Genomic DNA, 15,132 nt, shown 5'->3' on the forward strand with positions numbered 1-15,132 from the left:
CTTAAAGCAAATGCATAAGAAATGGTTTGTGCAGAAAAAATGTGCTTCTGGGTTTCTTTTAAAAAGTGCTTAATAACTAGAATTTATTTTAAAATCAAACGGGTTTATTAAAAAAAAAACTCTCACCAACCAAACAGAACTGATTCATGTAAGGCAATAAAATGGAGAGTACATTGATTTGAGTCAGGTTTTACAAAAGAATTAAGAGATCCTATTAGTCTTTTGGTTGTAAAGGCCATTTCATGACAACAAAAATTTTAAGAATCTCCAAATCAGGTATCTTTTTGTACTTAACTATATAGTTTTTGCTCAAGGAAGTCTGTCTTCATGCCAATCACTTTATAAGTTTATTAGTTTACAAATAATTGCAACATCCTGTTAATAAAATGGAAAGGTAAAATGACTTAGTATTTTAAATAACTTCAAGCTCTATATTGTGGCTCTTCTTCGTAAGAAATATTGAACCAACAAGAAGCAGATTCAGCCCAGCAAGACTCTGCTGCCCCAGTGGAAATTACTACTCACAAGCCTTAAGTGGCACTGCCTTACTTTGCTTTGCCTAAAAAGTACAATTCAAGTAAGAGCATACCTTCAGGAAACAGTTCATATCTTCTATAGCCAAAAAATGTTTAACAATTTAATGAAAATTTCCTGTCATTACGTTGGCAATCATAAAATTGTTTTAGGCCTTAAAAAGGCTGTGGTTTAGAAGACTTAAAATTTTCTAAACCATATTGAACATTGATTAAACTTTTATTGGCTCTAAATGGAACAGTATTTTGCAAATCCTTGTAACCCATGGACTAACATAGAAAGTCACTGCCAAGTCGCAACTGCAGTAACCTGATGCTGACTTGCCTGCTTAAAAGATTTCACTTTTCAAGAAAAAGAGATAAGGAGTGGCCAGTAAGTGTATTTATCAGGAAAATACAGTAAAGGCCCCACTGCTCAATCCAAGATAACTAAAGTGAGCAAAATGAAATGGCTGTAACTTATACTGGATGTCAGTTGACAGATTATCCACTAAAATATCTATTAGCTAACATTTCGGTACTGCTGTTATAGGGGCACTCAAAGCTTGTATCTGCATGTTGAGGATTTTCTTTAAAGCAACATTGGTCCAAACATATGAGAGTCAACATATTTTAGCCATCTTCTTTGGAGGAGTGTACCAGCCATTTTTCTCATGTATCTGTACAATGGAATTATAGGACTGTTGGGCTCTTGCTAGATTATATTGATTCTTATTTGCTCCAAACTGCACTCTGGCCTTGCCTTTGACTAAGGTGGCATTTATTTGCATGATGACCGATTCTATTGAATAGGCACTGCTCCAGCCTGTTTTGTGAGAAGTTCCATACATAATGCTCTCCACCCAACACATACCCTCCTGAGAGAACAGGTAATACCACTCGAACAAATGGAGGATCAAAGGGAAAGTTATCCTTAAAAGAGAAGTTAAGCAAAATGTATTCTATGCCTTCTTTTTCTTTTAAGATCTGAAGATCACTGTGCAAGGGACTATCAGGGTCAACCTTCTGCAGTTTAACATGCCATCATATAAACTGTCATTTATGAGTTCCACTGAATAAATCCCTGTTTTATAACTCTGTGATCTGTATATGTCCCTGAGCTCTTTCATAAGTCTATCTGAGCTTGCACTGACCCAGACACCGCACCATTCAATGGTCTTGCCTTTGAGTCTTCCTAATTTTCTCTAATATTGCCAAATTTTCTTTTTCAATTCCTTCATCCTCTGACTTTTCCCACTAATAGGCTCTTCTTCTTCATCTCATAATGATCCAAGTCTTCTATATTTTCGGTCATCTCTTCTTCCTCCTCCTCTTCTGAAGTCACTTCTTCTGTTATTCCATTCTGATCCGTGGGTAGTGGTTGATCTAGCATCTCAACATCCAGGTGCTTAGGAAGGTTATATAATCTGCAGAGTTCACATATCAACCACTTCAGTTGCTGACGAAGCGAATTGTTGTTCTTAGTATCTTCTAGACGTTCCAGAACCGATGTCAGAGTTGGGTCATCTGAGTCCACAAACCATATTGGTGAAGAAGATGGGTAAGATTCCGTGATGTTGCAGTGGAGCGTGAGCGGCGGTGAGTGCAGGCTACCCGGCGGCGCAGGCGGCGGTACCAGGAACTGGCAGTGCAGTTCGTCCACCTTCCAGCTGACCATGCGGAATCGCTCGTGGTTCTTGTCGAAGGTGGACGCCAGGAACTTCAGCTCGGTCTTGAGCCCTGACACGGACATCTTCCCCTCATCTCCGGGGGAGGGGTGCGGAAGGGGAGCTGGGCCCGGAGCCGCCATCACGGCCGCGACCGCCCCGCGGAGCCGGCGGGCCGCGCTCTTGCGCTCCGCCTCTCCCCGCAGCCGCGACCGGCGACGGAGCGCGGCTGGCAAATGGCGAGGGGCGCGAGGCCTCAGCGGGCAGCTGTATGGCAGCTGTACGGCAGCCCGAGCGGCTGTCCCTTTGTAACAGACTCCAGCCAGATTTTTTTTTTTTTTTAAAGAGAATTCTGAACAGAACAAGAAGGGGGTACATTCGAGAGCTCCATAGCAGTAAGATTCACCAAGCTATCATGTTCAACCTGAACAAAAACCCAAGCTACCAGTACAAATTGCACAGCTACATGCTCAGTTGCACTATTGCAGAGCTGCATTATCACACAACACAGCTCCACTGAGAAATCACCCTAATGACAAATACAGAGACACAGAGGTTCATAAGGAGGACTTCCATCTGGGAATCCCTCCTTCCTTCAGAAGTTTCAGGCCTGCCAGCAAGAGGAGATTCTGTAGTGGGAGTTTCTGATTGGGAAGAATTTGTATTTGTCTGCGAACAGTTAACCACCCTGCACCCCCCCTCCCAAGAGGAATGGGCTCAGCACAGAGGGAAGCCTTAGATGTCATCTTCATGTGGGCAGTGGAAATGATCAGTGCCATCACCAAGACCCAGGAGTGCATCATGAACTCCAAGGAGATCCAGTATGGTATTGTCCTCCTCTTCCAATTTCACCAGCCCTATGAGGGGAGACCATAGGGTATATCCAAGATATGGAGATCCTCCTCCAGCAACCATACATTGACTTCCCACACCTCTTCTTCATCTTGTAACTCTCTCCTCTTGGCAGTCTCTCATAAACCTGCATCAGATTTGCTCTCTAAGCTGTAGGAAGCAACCATCCCATGGCCCTAGCAGCCATTTGTGTGGCTCCTAAAGCCATTTCCCTGTCTCATCTGGACCGCTGCTGCCATCTTTCTCCTGGGCAGTGGGCTGGCATATGGACTCCACTTCTCAGTTCACAGTCCCCCTGGGTCCATGTTTGACCCAGGACAATCTGAATTCTTCTCTGTATTCACAAGGAACCCATCCATTGTGTCTGAACTTTCACAGAAGTCCAGACTAATAGGATCTTGGAACTGAGTACTATATGCTGCTTGGTGGCCATAGAACAACCCCATTCACTGGAGTGAACGCATCTCTCACATGCAAGGATCATGCCAACTACACAAGTTTTCCTGTGGGACTCAGGCCCAGGAGCCAAGTTTATGTATCTAGAAGTTGAAAGAAGATGTGAGGCACATTTGGGATAACAGATGCTTTATTTGGATGTGCCAGTAGCCCCTAGTTTCCCTCCCCAACCCAAATCATTTCCATAGAACTTTTTATGTTCAGGCCAGACAAAGAAGGTATACTGCCAGCAGGTTACATAAGTAGACACATACTCACCAACCAAAGTTTTTGACTTTTAGTACATATGCTGAGTCAGGGAGTTCATGACCTAGGCTACATACTAGAACAGCTCACTGGAGCTAACTATAGCCATCTTGCTCTTGCCCAACACCTTCCTGCATATCCTCTGTCCCTTTTCTAGTATTCCATAGATATGACCAAATTCTAACCAGTTCCTTCCTTGCAAGTACTGCAAGAACACATTCAAGTGCAGACTCCAAAACGTATTACTATCTTACATTGATGTTTCTCTTCTGAGACACTAAAATGCAGTGTCTAAGGGGTATTCTCTGTAGTTCTCATAGATTTTGTGGTGCTTGATATGGTTTCTAGAGTCTTAGGGAGTTGGCAATTTGAATCATTCTAAACATCCTGGTCAGGTTATTGGAATCAGCTGAGACTGGACATGTTTGGGAACCAGCCCTCAACTGTTAGGAATGTAAAGCAGGAGCAGAAATGGAAACTTCTATTAATTGTGACCAGTTTTTTATCATCAGTGTGACCACAGCAGGGAGTGAAATAAGAACCATGTACATGGTCACACCTACTCATCTACCTTTGTCACTGTGTTTCACTCCTGACAGTAATAGCCTTGTTCAAAGAGTGTGCCTCATTGACAGTTAGAGTTGCCTCATTCTCTGAGTTGGAGCCAGAAATTTAGTTAGAGATCCCTGGACACTTGTTGCTATCTCTATTGATGACCATCTCAGGGCCTTGTCTGTCTTCTGCAGTTCATAAAAAACAACTTCCAATGTTGTTATTCCCAGAGGCAATACCAGGCTATCTATCTTGGGATCACCAAACATTAAGGGTGTTCTCTGTCCCAGTCACTTTGTAGGAGGGTCACACAAACTGCAAGGAGGAAATGGAATTGTGGGGTATGACAATGTAGAAATAGTCCCAAGAATCCCATCTCCCAGTCTTGGAATGTACTCCATTTGACTTTCTTTATAGCAGGGTGCCCCCTCACATCAACCTCAGCACCAGTAGCCCATGATCATGATCATGAGTGGAAGGAGCCATTTGAACATAGGAAGAAACTTTCCCTTATCTCCTGGCATCTCTAGTCCCTCAGCCTCAACCTAGCCAAGGATCACACTGTGGGGATTTCAGTCCCACCACTCCTCATTCTGGAACAGTTTCCTGAGCGTCTTGCCCACCCATGGGTGGGGTTGGGAGCTGAGAATCAGCACCAGCTGGTCTTAGAGCCACTGCCAGGTCTCTTCCAAACTTATGATGCAACTTAATCCTCAATGCAACAATATCGAGAGGCTTATCATTCAGGAGGCAATAAGACTTGAGGGACCCTCTCTTGATGGGATGAATGCCTAATAAATAGCCAGGTAACACTAATATAGCCCTGGTTTCCATTTCATCTCTTCCTCCATGTGCTGATGCAGCAAGAGAGACCCTCACCAGACACTGGATGTGCTCGTACCTTAATCATGGACTTCCTGGCCTCCAGATCTGTTAGAAATTAATTTCTATTGTTTATCAGTTACTGAGAAGAAATGGACTGCAAAAGCCACTATCTACTATATAGGTCAAGAACACGGAAAGACTTCTCTGTCAGGACTGACTCCTAGGCAGGCCCTGAACACTTCCATACTCCCAAGGAAATGCTGGAGGTGAGGCAGAATTCAGCAGTATCTTCTACAGAGTGAACAAGGTCAAGGAGGAGTCATGGCTTCTGATCAGCGGAAAGCTCTGAGTTGAGTCCCTAGAACTGGAATGACAAGGAGGCAGTAGATGGAGCTCTTTCCCAACTAACTGGACCTCTTTCCCAAATAACAAAATTCATCATGAATGGCCAACGGTGGTGTCTCAATAACAACATCACATCCCTTCCCTGTTTCCAGATATGAAAAAAGTTCTCTAACCCCAAAACTCAGTGCATCAAGAAGAGAAAACAAAGAGAGCAATCTCTGCAACAACATGGAAAGACTAAAATACAGGGTCAGCCACTAAACTTGTTGCCTGGATTTGTAGGTAATGATTTATTGGAAAATAGAAATGTCCATTCATTGAAGTGTTTTCAATGGCTGCTTTCATGCCTCATTGGTATAATGGAGGCATTGCGACTGCCACTATATTGGTTGCAAAACACTAAAACACCTACTATGTGGCCGAATTGCACAAAATAAATTCAGTCTTCCCCCACCTCCACCCCATCCATGATGGTAAATAATATTAATTCATCATGATGTGGGAAATGGCATAGACTAATGTCACACTAGGACCTAAATGGCTTATGGATTGTTGTTGAATTCCCTATCCATTTAATCACTTGGCCTGGTCCCACCACAGTTGAATGGATCCTGGAAAGTAGAAGTAGACTTCAACAGATCCCATCAGGTTGATGTCTCATTTTCATTGTCTTCACCAGATATGGAATCTTCAGGCTTGAATAACATGTGCAGGTGCATGTTAAGCACCGCTGATGTAGAAAAATTCTTCTCTATTGTTCTCAGGGAGCAGAATCAGAAAGTGCATTCAACGTGCAGTGCACAACAGCATTCACCCATAATATACCCCTTCAGCTTCATCTCCCTTCCCTGTCATCACAAGGTCTATGTGGGCTTGGAACATCAAGATACCCAAGAAAATATCCCAGGCACCTACCATGTCATGATAATTGGATCATGCAATTTTGATTTACATGAAGTGGGAAATATGCAGGTAGATTTGATGAGACACATGCACTCATACAATGGCAAATAAGTCATAAGATTCCTGCTCCATTTTAACAGATATGATTAGGGTATCATTGTTTTTAGCATTCTGACCCATATGCACCAATACTATTATAACCTATACTCCCACAGAGAAATAGAAGGAAGAATTCATGGTCAAGCAGATTCTGGAAAAAACACATTTACCCTGGAATACGTTGCATAATCCAAGTATCAGGAGCAAGGAAAGTTGTTCAGTCATAAGTGACTTTGGTACAGGTGCAGGCAGCAGTGTTTGCTCTGGGATCCAGAAGTCTCTGCTATAGAACAGAGAAGTAAGATGGGAGCAGGAACCCTGTGTTCTTTTCAACCATCATTTGAGAATCCCAAGGTGTAGAATTTCATCATGAGGTCATGACATTTTTAATGAAATGAAACTTTTTTGTGTGAGGGAGTGGGTACTGGGGGATTTAATCCAGGGGCACTTCACCACTGAGCTGCAGCCTTAGCACTTTTAAAAAGATCAGTCTGAAACACTGTTTTGCTAAGTTTTTAGGGTTTCTCTAACTTTCTGAGACTGACTTTGAACTTGTGATCCTTCTGCCTGAGCCTTACAAGTCACTGGGCTTACAGGTGTACATCACAGTACCCAGATAAATTAAGCATTTTAAAAGAGCCATGTATGCTCTACTCACTGCAGTGGGACTATGTTGTTCTTAGACACCCAGAGCTGGTCATGAAATTTCTTTCTGCATGCACGATCCCTCTTGGATCACAATACTTTGTGTTTTCTCCAGGGCAAATTCCCAGGTCAGAAAGTCTGAGGATGGCTGCTTCTACTACACTCTATTGAAAGGGAGGAAAGAGACTAGCAATGTCTCATGCATGGAACTGGCTCTGTTTACAATCCCTGGAACCTGCAAACTAGTCTCTCATGGACCTGAAATAAAGTGAAGGTATTTCAGATTTAAAAATGCAACTAATTCTGTGAAAGAACCACCTATTCCTTTTTCCAGTAGTTTGGGTTTCAGTGAAATAGTAAATGAGTATGTTGAGAACAAATTCACTTAAAGATTGCTTGAGGACTGAAAGCTCAGGCCTGGTTGCAAAGGTTTCTTTTCCACTGTCCCCATCTGTGTTACTTGGAGTCAATGCCAGCTGCTTCCAATGCCATCAGTGGGTGGCACAATAATAATCAGCTTCATCCATATCCTGTACCCCACTGATGGGCACTGTGACTGTGTTTCCAGATTGGAACCAGGAAAATCAGTCAGGGATCCCTGAGGGCTATTTGCTAGCTCTGTAGATGACCAGTGCAGGGGGCCTGTTATGACTTCTGTTGGTACCAGTGCACATATTTATTTCCCAATGTCATTGCCTCCACTGGTGATTCTGGCTATGTGTCCTGCGGTCAGTGATACTGAGGATAGCTGAGTCAGCACATAGAGGCTGCAGAGCCTATAAAGAGAAAGAGGAAAGTTGGCTCTGAAGATAAAGAAAATTCCCATTTCTAACCTTACCTTCCCCTTCCCTGGAAGAACTCAAGAGATTCTGTATGTCCACAGCGGGTACCTTGGTTTCTGCATCAACCCCTATATCCCATGAGCTGGCTGGAGGATGGACCCTCCTGAACACTTGAGCAGAACACCCAATGTGATCTGGCAGGGTGATAATCTGAGGCTCACAAAGCCCATGAGCACACTGTGTAGATTTTATTCCAGTCCCACATCCTGCAGTAAGTTCTGAGAACTTTTACAGGCACAACCCTGCTGAGCTGACTCCCATATTTCTGGGATAGGTGGGTTTTGGGTCTGGGTTAGCATCTGTGCAGAGGGCCAGGAGGCCAAGGAGGAAGGAGGTTCAGGCCATGATGGTGGTGTCCCTGAGGTTACTCTCTTGGACCAGATGGCAGGCTTCTCCCCAGGTCTTTCTTATCCCCTTTCTGGGGAGAGATGTTTTCATGCAAACCAGACCATGCTCAGGGGTTGATTGATTGAGAATGTTTATTTTGTCCAAAGCAGGGTCCAGCTGCTGGGACCTTGAAAGCAGAGTGTCCAGCCCTTCAGACCTACATTCCATCCACAGCAACTCCTTTCCTTATTGGTTCCAAAGGTTTGCAGAATCAGCTATCTCAGTCTGTGCCGTGGCTTTACTGCTGGGCTGGCTTGGCCACTCAGAACACAGAATACTTAATCCTTGACTTGCTGTCCCCAGGCGAGGAATTCCTCTTCTCTGGTTGACCCCTGCCTCTAGAATCTTTTCTTGGGTGTGGGAATGAAGTTCTCACATCTGAGAGCTATGTGGGCACTTGTTAATCATGTGGGCTGTTGGTAGATCTTGTTCTCAGACAGCCAGAGCTGGTCTGGGCAAGATCAGCACATCCCACCCTGGGGACACCATCCTTCTGGGCTCATGATCTTACATCTTTTTTCAAGGCCAAACTGTCAGGGGAAGGTCAGCAAAATAGGCCCTTCTTCTGACACACTGTGTTAAGGGAGGGGAGGGAGTATGAGTGTCTAATGCAGGAACCAGGCTCACTGGAAATAGTCTCCATGCCGAAAACTGAAAACTTTAAACTAGTGACTGCAGGGTTCAGGAAGTAAATAACAAGACTTTGACTTTGAAATCCAAAACAATTATTTGAAAAAAAAAATACATGGTGAAAAACCAGTTCAGTGAATGGAGATCACTGTCTGGTCATTGCTCACAAAATGAGTGAAAGTTAGTCACACCTTGTAGGGAAGTTTCCTGTCCCTTGTGCCCATTTGTGTCACTGAGAGTGACTGACAGCTGCTCCTACTACTATGTGTTGTGGCAGAGAATTAGACTTGTGCCTGGCCTGTGCTCTTCTGATGGTCAGTTTGACCATGTTCCCTAAGAAGGAACCAGAAAATTAGTCCAAGGTGAGACTAGTTTGTTTGCTATCATCATAAAATACCAGCACAGAGGCCTGACTTGACTTCTGCTGGTATCGACATACATATTTGTTTCTCCAGTTTATCTTCTGACATGTGATCCTAGCTGTTTGACTGATAGTTTGCCGGGTCCAGCCCCAGCAGGGGGTAAGGGGGTCCGAGGTGGATGGGAGAAGAAACAGCACACACAGACACCAAGAGTTCTGAGGCTGAATCTGACTTTATTTTTTCTGCCAGCCTTTTTATAGATATTTTTCTTTAGTAATGATTAGATCATCTTATGGTTAGTTTAAATAAGAAAAACCTTCAAAAGTACAATCTATGCCTCTTCTCAAAGTACACATTCTCTCTTGCATGACAGTCCAGATCGAAATAACCCTTATTTCCCAGCTAGATTAAAACAACCTTGTCTCCCAGCTAAACTGAAACAAACTTGTCTCCCAGCTAAACTGAGGGCACCATGATCTGCCAGCCTTTAACCTTCAGAACAAACACATCACTAGATTTTCTGAGGAACCACCCCCACCATGAACTCCAGTGTTTACCAGTGGAAAGCTTTCACTATTATTAAAGGGCAAAGAAACCAACTTATAATTAATATTTAGTCTACTCTAATTTCATATAATAGCAGACTACAATCTTATTCTGATTCTGAAAGAATTAGGACTAAACATAGGAAAGCACAAATTATATTTATGACTAACCTAAATGTTTTTATTATTTAAAGTATCTCTAGAATCAACTATTTAAAACTAAGAAAGCAACAAAGGCTAAACACTGCATCCAAGCTCAGAGGAATCCATCTGATAATATATCCATCTATTATTATACTAAAGTAATCACAGTCTCCTTTAAACTCAAGCACAGCCACAATTGTTCATTTTCATATATTTTATCTATATATTACTGCTAAATTTTTATTGTGCACTATTTTGTGTCCCAATACAGTAAAATCTTCCCAATGTTTTTCCAATAAAGTTTCTAATGATATATTGATTATTAATATTAAAAAGCAACTACACATGGAGACATGGCACGTCTATGGCCCCGAAGAGGGGAGACCATCAACAGAACCATGTCAAGTATTGAATCCTCTATTCCAACAGACTGTGTCATGTGTTGAATCTCTACTCCCAACAGAGCCGTGTCAAATGTTGGAGTGGCAGGAAATAGATGTGGCAATAGTTCAACACTGAGAATGGGTGAGTCAGTATAGGAGGCCAAAGGCCTGCCAGAAGAGAAAAGAAGAGATGTTATGGATAATGAAGTCTTTTAAGACATCTGTTCCCTACCTAATCTGAACTCACTCCAGGGACTCTTGTCTTTGAGGGAACCCCTTCCCATTAATGTCAATCCCAGTGTCCATGAGTCTGACTGGAGGATGGAATCTTTGCATATGAGAACAAACCACCCCTCTTTCCTGGAAGGTACAATCTCTCAAACTCACAAACCAGTATAGAATACATGAGGATTTCTATCCCAAACACTCTTATGCTGTAGCAATTTTCCTGAAAGACCTGTTGTCAGAGATTCAGGAACAGGCTGGCCCCCCAGAGCACTAGACTTGGGTTGGTAACTCTGTTGCATTCCTGTGAAATGGACAACAGTACACAAGCACATTTTATTCCTTCAGGTGCATGAACTCCCCCTTTCCTATCAAAACAGTCCAATGGACCATCTGGAATCCAAGAGAGTTTTCAAAATCTCTCTATTGTCATGGCAATTGGATGAGAGATGCAAGCATAATAAAGTAGCAAGTATAATGAAAGGTTTGGAAAGCCATGTTCATTTCAGTGAGTATGAAAACAAACAAACAAAAATATGAGAAGTTTCTTTTTTGTTCGTTTGTTTTCTCTACCACATTGCCTAAATATTTCAGGTTTATTTGCTTGGAGAATATTGATTCACCTCCCACAAAAATTATGATCTAGTTTTTTCATCTCATGCTAGTCTTACCCTCAAAAAACAAGCACAAAGTTTACAGAGCCATTCTGATTTCAGGACATAGTATATTTCAATATTGGGGATGGTGCTCTAATTTATAGATGAAGAGTAGTGAAAGTTGAGAAATGTGTGTAGATTCGGGGGAGGAAAGGAGATTCTGTGGCAATGCTCCACAGTGGCACCAGTGGCTTCCCTGTGTGGACAATCATATCCAGGGAACTGCCAATAATAAGGACATTGGTGATGAGAGCAAAAGACTTGCATTCAGGTCAAACCTCTCTGGGAGGAGTCCAGTACAGACCAAGTGATTGTGGACTTATCTTAGATGTTAGTAAGAATTACACACCTTCTGAAAATCAGCTCCTGATTCCTCCCAGTTCCTTAGAGATACCGGACACCATGGAATATCAAGAGAGCATACATTTAGAAACAGAAATATTCAACAACCATAAGGTCGAATAGGCCCAGCGTGATCATCAGGAAGTAAATGTTTTGTGTCTAAGATGGGGCAAGAGCAGGGCTGAGGCTCGTAATCTACTGGTCAGGTGTCCATATCCTACATCTCTAGCCCACATCAGCACCGCTGGTCTGAGTTCACACTTGTGTGTAGGTTCGATGGGGCTTTCCTGTACCGGATTGCTTTAAAATGCCAGGTTACTATAAAGTCCCTATCACAGTCCAGCACTGTCCGCATAGCAGTGAAATGACAGCCTCACATGCATTCTAATGTCTAGTAGCCACATTAATTTCTATGAGATAAAAATAAACTTTTTTTTCATGTATGCTGCATATTATAACATATGAAAAATAGTAATCATTGCCACACAATTTGTGAAAACATGTTTAGGATATTTTACAATTTTTCATATTATATCTTTAAAATATCAAATGTATTATAAATTTATATAGTATTTCAGTTTGGACATAAAGTTTTCAGGGAATATTTGTTCTGTATTGTTCATTTAATTTAGAAGTTGTTTCAGTAGAATTGCATGTCCAACTTGTCCCAAGGTGACTTAATAATTTCCCAGTCACTGAATTGTTTCTGAAAATATCATTCATCTCATGTTTGCAACCATTTTAGCAATTCTTGTTCACATAATCTAGAATTGATTTGACTTTGGAGGAAAAGAACATTAGTTTTAAAACTACTTGTTTATCTTACATAAATATAGTTTGATAATATAGTTTTATGTCTAAATCTAAATCGTTTTTCTGTATAAAAAAGTCAATTTTAGTCATTTTATGGTTGCAAGCAAACATTTTAATGATACATCATATACCTTTTATGTTTCTTAAAAATATAGTCTGATAGTGATAATGTTTGTATCAGAATGCAGTTGTGATTAATGTTTTAGAGCATGGGAAACTGCTGGATGGATCTTCTTCTACTTATCATTCTCATACTTATTTCATATTATTACTGTAGAGCAAAGGCCACAGGAGATACATGAAAGGAAAGTTAAAGAAGCATAGAAAAACTCTGGGTGTTGGGGGCCATTTTATTTTGGCAAAACATCCTGTGGACATATTTTTATGAGTTCAAATAGACATGATCATCTCTGCACATATGTTAGAAATATGCAAACATAGTAATACATGCACACACTCAGATGCACACAAGTGCAGTGATGGCTTTCTTATGTGTATAGGTTGGAGGAGGGTCCCTATGTTCTGATTAGATGGTTATATGTTGCAGTGACCTGGTCCTGGTTTCTCAGAGACTTGCCTGGAAGTGTACAAGCAGAACTACAACCAACTTCTTTGTCTTGTCCACTGACTGTGATGAGTGTGATATCTTTTTCTACTTGTTTCACTAGACTTGATGCTTTTTGTGACACCCTGATTCTGGGAGGAGAAAACTTACCTATACAGTATGTATATAACATGATAAGCACAGCCTAAGTAAGTTATGTCCCTCTCACCTATTCATTTGGGCCCAGAGATGGAGAATCATGACCTACAGAAATCAGGGAACATGATGTCTGTCCCTGACTGTCCTTTCCCTCACATCTTCTTACTTTCCTATGTCCCAGCCTAGAAAATACCAGGATGAAGTGGTTCTGCTACCCCTAAATCAATACCTGATACCTATTCTGCAGTCCACCCCAGACAGCTAGAAAGAAAGGGCAACCTGGAGTCCTCAGACCTTGGTGGGCTGGGCATGCCTGATCTTTGTCTTGAGTCCCTCCTAGGGCTGGGGAAGAGTGCACTGAAGATAGAGTAGTTGGGTCTCACTTCTCCATCTGCATGACACTGTGCAAAGAGTACCATCACTGTCCCATTATCCACAGCAATTTTGAAACTTGTCATCTACATGGATCTGCAGATCATCAGGTAGCAGATAATCAGGGGTGGCAGTGGTCGCTGAGCTGGAGAGCAACAGAATTTCTCCAGGATTCCTGAGGGTTGCTTGCTATCCTCATTCATGACCAGCAGAAGGTCTAGTCTGGGTTCTGCTGATACCAATAGGCATATATATATATATATATATATATATATATATATATATATATATATATTTTCAATTAATCTCCAGAGCAGGTGATTTTATTGTCCATCCCACTATCAAGGATGATGAGGGTGGCTAAGTCATTTCACTTTAAACATAACCATTCCTCCTTTTGCTTTGAGGACTCCACGGTCACTTAAAATAACGTATCACTTTTTGGTCATGTGGTTGTGATTGGCACTTATGGATCTATTTATTTGTACTGGAGCCATGGCTACATTGTGGGATGTTTTCACTAAGGTTGTGCAGTGGGTTGCAATGTGGGAATTGCCAAGTGGAACAAAATACTTGGATGATTAAATTTCTCTGTATTCTTGTCCTTTTTGTTCTTTCTTTTACTCACTGGCGGAATGAATAAAATGAGAGAATTGCAGTTCTTCATTATAATAACATGTGCAGGATTATGTGCACAAGCTCAGACCCAAAACTCTGCCATCTTCAGAACTTGCCAACTGGCATTGAATCACAGAATATAAAAAGAACTCAAAAACTTAGTCCAAGAGCAAATAATCTATTCAAAATTAGGCAAGTAACTAAACAGACACTTCTCAAAAGAAGAAATACAAGTGACCAACAAATATATAGAAAATGTTCTGTGGGGAGCCATAATGTGAATCAAGGTGACTGATTGTCTCATGGTTATGGTGCACTTGCACTGGGATTCTCCTGTACAAAAATATGGGTTAACATTGCCCAGTTGCTATGGTGATGCCAGCCTGTGGTCACTTTGTACAGAAGCTCACAGTTATCAGTTTTTTACCTTGAAACTCAGACTCTGGCTCCCAGGGTCAGAGGATTCTGAAACTCAGACTCTGGCCCCCAGGAATAGAGAATTCTGAGCATAGCAAGATAACCATAATGTCCTATCAGTGCTGTGACCTTCAAGCCTGCCTACTTTGTAGAAACTTTTCCACAAATAACCTTTTGATGATAAAACCTGTATAATACATGTATGGGTAACTGTGCTGAACCAAGGATGATGTTGAATAAAACTGATCAAAAGAGGGCATCCTTTGTCTTGTTCCAGTTTTTAGAGGGAAAGCTTTCAATTTTTCTCCATTTAGAATCATGTTGGCCTTGGGTTTAGCATATATAGCTTTTACAATATCAAGGTATGTTCTACACTAATTTTTCTAGTGTTTTAAACATGAAGGGGTGCAGAATTTTTTCAAATGCCTTTTCTGCATCTATTGAGATGAGCATACGATTTGTGTTTTAAGTCTATAGTTGTGATGAATTATGTTTATTGATTTCCATATGTTGAACCAACCCTGCATCCCTGGGATGAACCTCTTTGATCATGGTGGCTATATTTTAATATGTTTTTGTATGCAATTTGCC

General features: G+C 41.7%; 1 pseudogene across 1 annotated transcript; it reads right to left on the reverse strand.

The window, feature by feature from the left end:
* Positions 1-683: 683 nt before the first annotated feature.
* LOC306667244 (ubiquitin-conjugating enzyme E2 Q2-like) lies at positions 684-2,269 on the reverse strand (annotated as a pseudogene). Its single transcript has one exon. The product of its transcript is annotated as a ubiquitin-conjugating enzyme E2 Q2-like (transcript).
* Positions 2,270-15,132: the final 12,863 nt, after the last annotated feature.

Source organism: Sciurus vulgaris, assembly GCF_902686455.1.
Source record: "Sciurus vulgaris genome assembly, chromosome: 8".
Lineage (NCBI taxonomy): Eukaryota > Metazoa > Chordata > Mammalia > Rodentia > Sciuridae > Sciurus > Sciurus vulgaris.